Source organism: Notolepis coatsorum, assembly GCF_963971535.1.
Source record: "Notolepis coatsorum genome assembly, contig: SCAFFOLD_1855, whole genome shotgun sequence".
In the NCBI taxonomy this organism is placed as follows: domain Eukaryota; kingdom Metazoa; phylum Chordata; class Actinopteri; order Aulopiformes; family Paralepididae; genus Notolepis; species Notolepis coatsorum.
The window spans coordinates 1-10000 of NW_028174797.1; positions in this window are offsets into that span (position 1 = coordinate 1).

Consider the following 10000-nt stretch of genomic DNA (forward strand, 5'->3'; position numbering starts at 1 on the left):
CTACTGTCTATAACAACAACCAGGCCACCGTACCTTTCATTAACCCTTCAGCTGCTCTCTGGTCCTACTGTCTATAACAACAACCAGGCCACCGTACCTTTCATTAACCCTTCAGCTGCTCTCTGGTCCTACTGTCTATAACAACAACCAGGCCACCGTACCTTTCATTAACCCTTCAGCTGCTCTCTGGTCCTACTGTCTATAACAACAACCAGGCCACCGTACCTTTCATTAACCCTTCAGCTGCTCTCTGGTCTATAACAACAACCAGGCCACCGTACCTTTCATTAACCCTTCAGCTGCTCTCTGGTCCTACTGTCTATAACAACAACCAGGCCACCGTACCTTTCATTAACCCTTCAGCTGCTCTCTGGTCCTACTGTCTATAACAACAACCAGGCCACCGTACCTTTCATTAACCCTTCAGCTGCTCTCTGGTCCTACTGTCTATAACAACAACCAGGCCACCGTACCTTTCATTAACCCTTCAGCTGCTCTCTGGTCCTACTGTCTATAACAACAACCAGGCCACCGTACCTTTCATTAACCCTTCAGCTGCTCTCTGGTCCTACTGTCTATAACAACAACCAGGCCACCGTACCTTTCATTAACCCTTCAGCTGCTCTCTGGTCCTACTGTCTATAACAACAACCAGGCCACCGTACCTTTCATTAACCCTTCAGCTGCTCTCTGGTCCTACTGTCTATAACAACAACCAGGCCACCGTACCTTTCATTAACCCTTCAGCTGCTCTCTGGTCCTACTGTCTATAACAACAACCAGGCCACCGTACCTTTCATTAACCCTTCAGCTGCTCTCTGGTCCTACTGTCCTATAACAACAACCAGGCCACCGTACCTTTCATTAACCCTTCAGCTGCTCTCTGGTCCTACTGTCTATAACAACAACCAGGCCACCGTACCTTTCATTAACCCTTCAGCTGCTCTCTATAACAACAACCAGGCCACCGTACCTTTCATTAACCCTTCAGCTGCTCTCTGGTCCTACTGTCTATAACAACAACCAGGCCACCGTACCTTTCATTAACCCTTCAGCTGCTCTCTGGTCCTACTGTCTATAACAACAACGAGGCCACCGTACCTTTCATTAACCCTTCAGCTGCTCTCTGGTCCTACTGTCTATCAACAACAACCAGGCCACCGTACCTTTCATTAACCCTTCAGCTGCTCTCTGGTCCTACTGTCTATAACAACAACCAGGCCACCGCACCTTTCATTAACCCTTCAGATGCTCTCTGGTCCTACTGTCTATAACAACAACCAGGCCACCGTACCTTTCATTAACCCTTCAGCTGCTCTCTGGTCCTACTGTCTATAACAACAACCAGGCCACCGTACCTTTCATTAACCCTTCAGCTGCTCTCTGGTCCTACTGTCCACAACAACAACCAGGCCACCGTACCTTTCATTAACCCTTCAGCTGCTCTCTGGTCCTACTGTCTATAACAACAACCAGGCCACCGTACCTTTCATTAACCCTTCAGATGCTCTCTGGTCCTACTGTCTATAACAACAACCAGGCCACCGTACCTTTCATTAACCCTTCAGCTGCTCTCTGGTCCTACTGTCTATAACAACAACCAGGCCACCGTACCTTTCATTAACCCTTCAGCTGCTCTCTGGTCCTACTGTCTATAACAACAACCAGGCCACCGTTACCTTTCATTAACCCTTCAGCTGCTCTCTGGTCCTACTGTCCATAACAACAACCAGGCCACCGTACCTTTCATTAACCCTTCAGCTGCTCTCTGGTCCTACTGTCTATAACAACAACCAGGTCACCATACCTTTCATTAACCCTTCAGCTGCTCTCTGGTCCTACTGTCTATAACAACAACCAGGCCACCGTACCTTTCATTAACCCTTCAGCTGCTCTCTGGTCCTACTGTCTATAACAACAACCAGGCCACCGTACCTTTCATTAACCCTTCAGCTGCTCTCTGGTCCTACTGTCTATAACAACAACCAGGTCACCGTACCTTTCATTAATCCTTCAGCTGCTCTCTGGTCCTACTGTCCACAACAACAACCAGGCCACCGTACCTTTCATTAACCCTTCAGCTGCTCTCTGGTCCTACTGTCTATAACAACAACCAGGCCACCGTACCTTTCATTAACCCTTCAGCTGCTCTCTGGTCCTACTGTCTATAACAACAACCAGGCCACCGTACCTTTCATTAACCCTTCAGCTGCTCTCTGGTCCTACTGTCTATAACAACAACCAGGCCACCGTACCTTTCATTAACCCTTCAGCTGCTCTCTGGTCCTACTGTCTATAACAACAACCAGGCCACCGTACCTTTCATTAACCCTTCAGCTGCTCTCTGGTCCTACTGTCTATAACAACAACCAGGCCACCGTACCTTTCATTAACCCTTCAGCTGCTCTCTGGTCCTACTGTCTATAACAACAACCAGGCCACCGTACCTTTCATTAACCCTTCAGCTGCTCTCTGGTCCTACTGTCTATAACAACAACCAGGCCACCGTACCTTTCATTAACCCTTCAGCTTGCTCTCTGGTCCTACTGTCTATAACAACAACCATGCCACCGTACCTTTCATTAACCCTTCAGCTGCTCTCTGGTCCTACTGTCTATAACAACAACCAGGCCACCGTACCTTCATTAACCCTTCAGCTGCTCTCTGGTCCTACTGTCTATAACAACAACCAGGCCACCGTACCTTTCATTAACCCTTCAGCTGCTCTCTGGTCCTACTGTCTATAACAACAACCAGGCCACCGTACCTTTCATTAACCCTTCAGCTGCTCTCTGGTCCTACTGTCTATAACAACAACCAGGCCACCGTACCTTTCATTAACCCTTCAGCTGCTCTCTGGTCCTACTGTCTATAACAACAACCAGGCCACCGTACCTTTCATTAACCCTTCAGCTGCTCTCTGGTCCTACTGTCTATAACAACAACCAGGCCACCGTACCTTCATTAACCCTTCAGCTGCTCTCTGGTCCTACTGTCTATAACAACAACCAGGCCACCGTACCTTTCATTAACCCTTCAGCTGCTCTCTGGTCCTACTGTCTATAACAACAACCAGGCCACCGTACCTTTCATTAACCCTTCAGCTGCTCTCTGGTCCTACTGTCTATAACAACAACCAGGCCACCGTACCTTTCATTAACCCTTCAGCTGCTCTCTGGTCCTACTGTCTATAACAACAACCAGGCCACCGTACCTTTCATTAACCCTTCAGCTGCTCTCTGGTCCTACTGTCTATAACAACAACCAGGCCACCGTACCTTTCATTAACCCTTCAGCTGCTCTCTGGTCCTACTGTCTATAACAACAACCAGGCCACCGTACCTTTCATTAACCCTTCAGCTGCTCTCTGGTCCTACTGTCTATAACAACAACCAGGCCACCGTACCTTTCATTAACCCTTCAGCTGCTCTCTGGTCCTACTGTCTATAACAACAACCAGGCCACCGTACCTTTCATTAACCCTTCAGCTGCTCTCTGGTCCTACTGTCTATAACAACAACCAGGCCACCGTACCTTTCATTAACCCTTCAGCTGCTCTCTGGTCCTACTGTCTATAACAACAACCAGGCCACCGTACCTTTCATTAACCCTTCAGCTGCTCTCTGGTCCTACTGTCTATAACAACAACCAGGCCACCGTACCCTTTCATTAACCCTTCAGCTGCTCTCTGGTCCTACTGTCTATAACAACAACCAGGCCACCGTACCTTTCATTAACCCTTCAGCTGCTCTCTGGTCCTACTGTCTATAACAACAACCAGGCCACCGTACCTTTCATTAACCCTTCAGCTGCTCTCTGGTCCTACTGTCCAAAACAACAACCAGGCCACCGTACCTTTCATTAACCCTTCAGCTGCTCTCTGGTCCTACTGTCTATAACAACAACCAGGCCACCGTACCTTTCATTAACCCTTCAGCTGCTCTCTGGTCCTACTGTCTATAACAACAACCAGGCCACCGTACCTTTCATTAACCCTTCAGCTGCTCTCTGGTCCTACTGTCTATAACAACAACCAGGCCACCGTACCTTTCATTAACCCTTCAGCTGCTCTCTGGTCCTACTGTCTATAACAACAACCAGGCCACCGTACCTTTCATTAACCCTTCAGCTGCTCTCTGGTCCTACTGTCTATAACAACAACCAGGCCACCGTACCTTTCATTAACCCTTCAGCTGCTCTCTAGTCCTACTGTCTATAACAACAACCAGGCCACCGTACCTTTCATTAACCCTTCAAGCTGCTCTCTGGTCCTACTGTCTATAACAACAACCAGGCCACCGTACCTTTCATTAACCCTTCAGCTGCTCTCTGGTCCTACTGTCTATAACAACAACCAGGCCACCGTACCTTTCATTAACCCTTCAGCTGCTCTCTGGTCCTACTGTCTATCACAAACAACCAGGCCACCGTACCTTTCATTAACCCTTCAGCTGCTCTCTGGTCCTACTGTCTATAACAACAACCAGGCCACCGTACCTTTCATTAACCCTTCAGCTGCTCTCTGGTCCTACTGTCTATAACAACAACCAGGCCACCGTACCTTTCATTAACCCTTCAGCTGCTCTCTGGTCCTACTGTCCATAACAACAACCAGGCCACCGTACCTTTCATTAACCCTTCAGCTGCTCTCTGGTCCTACTGTCTATAACAACAACCAGGCCACCGTACCTTTCATTAACCCTTCAGCTGCTCTCTGGTCCTACTCTTCTATAACAACAACCATGCCACCGTACCTTTCATTAACCCTTCAGCTGCTCTCTGGTCCTACTGTCTATAACAACAACCAGGCCACTGTACCTTTCATTAACCCTTCAGCTGCTATCTGGTCCTACTGTCTATAACAACAACCAGGCCACCGTACCTTTTCATTAACCCTTCAGCTGCTCTCTGGTCCTACTGTCTATAACAACAACCAGGCCACCGTACCTTTCATTAACCCTTCAGCTGCTCTCTGGTCCTACTGTCTATAACAACAACCAGGCCACCGTACCTTTCATTAACCCTTCAGCTGCTCTCTGGTCCTACTGTCTATAACAACAACCAGGCCACCGTACCTTTCATTAACCCTTCAGCTGCTCTCTGGTCCTACTGTCTATAACAACAACCAGGCCACCGTACCTTTCATTAACCCTTCAGCTGCTCTCTGGTCCTACTGTCCATAACAACAACCAGGCCACCGTACCTTTCATTAACCCTTCAGCTGCTCTCTGGTCCTACTGTCCATAACAACAGCCAGGCCACCGTACCTTTCATTAACCCTTCAGCTGCTCTCTGGTCCTACTGTCTATAACAACAACCAGGCCACCGTACCTTTCATTAACCCTTCAGCTGCTCTCTGGTCCTACTGTCCTATAACAACAACCAGGCCACCGTACCTTTCATTAACCCTTCAGCTGCTCTCTGGTCCTACTGTCTATAACAACAACCAGGCCACGTACCTTTCATTAACCCTTCAGCTGCTCTCTGGTCCTACTGTCTATAAACAACAACCAGGCCACCGTACCTTTCATTAACCCTTCAGCTGCTCTCTGGTCCTACTGTCTATAACAACAACCAGGCCACCGTACCTTTCATTAACCCTTCAGCTGCTCTCTGGTCCTACTGTCTATAACAACAACCAGGCCACCGTACCTTTCATTAACCCTTCAGCTGCTCTCTGGTCCTACTGTCTATAACAACAACCATGCCACCGTACCTTTCATTAACCCTTCAGCTGCTCTCTGGTCCTACTGTCTATAACAACAACCAGGCCACCGTACCTTTCATTAACCCTTCAGCTGCTCTCTGGTCCTACTGTCTATAACAACAACCAGGCCACCGTACCTTTCATTAACCCTTCAGCTGCTCTCTGGTCCTACTGTCTATAACAACAACCAGGCCACCGTACCTTTCATTAACCCTTCAGCTGCTCTCTGGTCCTACTGTCTATAACAACAACCAGGGCCACCGTACCTTTCATTAACCCTTCAGCTGCTCTCTGGTCCTACTGTCTATAACAACAACCAGGCCACCGTACCTTTCATTAACCCTTCAGCTGCTCTCTGGTCCTACTGTCCAAAAACAACAACCAGGCCACCGTACCTTTCATTAACCCTTCAGCTGCTCTCTGGTCCTACTGTCTATAACAACAACCAGGCCACCGTACCTTTCATTAACCCTTCAGCTGCTCTCTGGTCCTACTGTCTATAACAACAACCAGGCCACCGTACCTTTCATTAACCCTTCAGCTGCTCTCTGGTCCTACTGTCTATAACAACAACCAGGCCACCGTACCTTTCATTAACCCTTCAGCTGCTCTCTGGTCCTACTGTCTATAACAACAACCAGGCCACCGTACCTTTCATTAACCCTTCAGCTGCTCTCTGGTCCTACTGTCTATAACAACAACCAGGCCACCGTACCTTTCATTAACCCTTCAGCTGCTCTCTGGTCCTACTGTCTATAACAACAACCAGGCCACCGTACCTTTCATTAACCCTTCAGCTGCTCTCTGGTCCTACTGTCTATAACAACAACCAGGCCACCGTACCTTTCATTAACCCTTCAGCTGCTCTCTGGTCCTACTGTCTATAACAACAACCAGGCCACCGTACCTTTCATTAACCCTTCAGCTGCTCTCTGGTCCTACTGTCTATAACAACAACCAGGCCACCGTACCTTCATTAACCCTTCAGCTGCTCTCTGGTCCTACTGTCTATAACAACAACCAGGCCACCGTACCTTTCATTAACCCTTCAGCTGCTCTCTGGTCCTACTGTCTATAACAACAACCAGGCCACCGTACCTTTCATTAACCCTTCAGCTGCTCTCTGGTCCTACTGTCTATAACAACAACCAGGCCACCGTACCTTTCATTAACCCTTCAGCTGCTCTCTGGTCCTACTGTCCTATAACAACAACCAGGCCACCGTACCTTTCATTAACCCTTCAGCTGCTCTCTGGTCCTACTGTCTATAACAAACAACCAGGCCACCGTAACCTTTCATTAACCCTTCAGCTGCTCTCTGGTCCTACTGTCTATAACAACAACCAGGCCACCGTACCTTTCATTAACCCTTCAGCTGCTCTCTGGTCCTACTGTCTATAACAACAACCAGGCCACCGTACCTTTCATTAACCCTTCAGCTGCTCTCTGGTCCTACTGTCTATAACAACAACCAGGCCACCGTACCTTTCATTAACCCTTCAGCTGCTCTCTGGTCCTACTGTCCAAAACAACAACCAGGCCACCGTACCTTTCATTAACCCTTCAGCTGCTCTCTGTTCCTACTGTCCTATAACAACAACCAGGCCACCGTACCTTTCATTAACCCTTCAGCTGCTCTCTGGTCCTACTGTCTATAACAACAACCAGGCCACCGTACCTTCATTAACCCTTCAGCTGCTCTCTGGTCCTACTGTCTATAACAACAACCAGGCCACCGTACCTTTCATTAACCCTTCAGCTGCTCTCTGGTCCTACTGTCTATAACAACAACCAGGCGCACCGTACCTTTCATTAACCCTTCAGCTGCTCTCTGGTCCTACTGTCTATAACAACAACCAGGCCACCGTACCTTTCATTAACCCTTCAGCTGCTCTCTAGTCCTACTGTCTATAACAACAACCAGGCCACCGTACCTTTCATTAACCCTTCAGCTGCTCTCTGGTCCTACTGTCTATAACAACAACCAGGCCAACCGTACCTTTCATTAACCCTTCAGCTGCTCTCTGGTCCTACTGTCTATAACAACAACCAGGCCACCGTAACCTTTCATTAACCCTTCAGCTGCTCTCTGGTCCTACTGTCTATAACAACAACCAGGCCACCGTACCTTTCATTAACCCTTCAGCTGCTCTCTGGTCCTACTGTCTATAACAACAACCAGGCCACCGTACCTTTCATTAACCCTTCAGCTGCTCTCTGGTCCTACTGTCTATAACAACAACCAGGCCACCGTACCTTTCATTAACCCTTCAGCTGCTCTCTGGTCCTACTGTCCATAACAACAAAACCAGGCCACCGTACCTTTCATTAACCCTTCAGCTGCTCTCTGGTCCTACTGTCTATAACAACAACCAGGCCACCGTACCTTTCATTAACCCTTCAGCTGCTCTCTGGTCCTACTCTCTATAACAACAACCATGCCACCGTACCTTTCATTAACCCTTCAGCTGCTCTCTGGTCCTACTGTCTATAACAACAACCAGGCCACTGTACCTTTCATTAACCCTTCAGCTGCTATCTGGTCCTACTGTCTATAACAACAACCAGGCCACCGTACCTTTCATTAACCCTTCAGCTGCTCTCTGGTCCTACTGTCTATAACAACAACCAGGCCACCGTACCTTTCATTAACCCTTCAGCTGCTCTCTGGTCCTACTGTCTATAAACAACAACCAGGCCACCGTACCTTTCATTAACCCTTCAGCTGCTCTCTGGTCCTACGTCTATAACAACAACCAGGCCACCGTACCTTTCATTAACCTTCAGCTGCTCTCTGGTCCTACTGTCTATAACAACAACCAGGCCACCGTACCTTTCATTAACCCTTCAGCTGCTCTCTGGTCCTACTGTCCATAACAACAACCAGGCCACCGTACCTTTCATTAACCCTTCAGCTGCTCTCTGGGTCCTACTGTCCATAACAACAACCAGGCCACCGTACCTTTCATTAACCCTTCAGCTGCTCTCTGGTCCTACTGTCTATAACAACAACCAGGCCACCGTACCTTTCATTAACCCTTCAGCTGCTCTCTGGTCCTACTGTCCATAACAACAACCAGGCCACCGTACCTTTCATTAACCCTTCAGCTGATCTCTGGTCCTACTCTCTATAACAACAACCAGGCCACCGTACCTTTCATTAACCCTTCAGCTGCTCTCTGGTCCTACTGTCTATAACAACAACCAGGCCACCGTACATTTCATTAACCCTTCAGCTGATCTCTGGTCCTACTGTCCATAACAACAACCAGGCCACCGTACCTTTCATTAACCCTTCAGCTGCTCTCTGGTCCTACTCTCTATAACAACAACCAGGCCACCGTACCTTCATTAACCCTTCAGCTGCTCTCTGGTCCTACTGTCTATAACAACAACCAGGCCACCGTACCTTTTCATTAACCCTTCAGCTGCTCTCTGGTCCTACTGTCTATAACAACAACCAGGCCACCGTACCTTTCATTAACCCTTCAGCTGCTCTCTGGTCCTACTGTCTATAACAACAACCAGGCCACCGTACCTTTCATTAACCCTTCAGCTGCTCTCTGGTCCTACTGTCTATAACAACAACCAGGCCACCGTACCTTTCATTAACCCTTCAGCTGCTCTCTGGTCCTACTGTCTATAACAACAACCAGGCCACCGTACCTTTCATTAACCCTTCAGCTGCTCTCTGGTCCTACTGTCTATAACAACAACCAGGCCACCGTACCTTTCATTAACCCTGCAGCTGCTCTCTGGTCCTACTGTCTATAACAACAACCAGGCCACCGTACCTTTCATTAACCCTTCAGCTGCTCTCTGGTCCTACTGTCTATAACAACAACCAGGCCACCGTACCTTTCATTAACCCCTTCAGCTGCTCTCTGGTCCTACTGTCTATAACAACAACCAGGCCACCGTACCTTTCATTAACCCTTCAGCTGCTCTCTGGTCCTACTGTCCAAAACAACAACCAGGCCACCGTACCTTTCATTAACCCTTCAGCTGCTCTCTGGTCCTACTGTCTATAACAACAACCAGGCCACCGTACCTTTCATTAACCCTTCAGCTGCTCTCTGGTCCTACTGTCTATAACAACAACCAGGCCACCGTACCTTTCATTAACCCTTCAGCTGCTCTCTGGTCCTACTGTTCTATAACAACAACCAGGCCACCGTACCTTTCATTAACCCTTCAGCTGCTCTCTGGTCCTACTGTCTATAACAACAACCAGGCCACCGTACCTTTCATTAACCCTTCAGCTGCTCTCTGGTCCTACTGTCTATAACAACA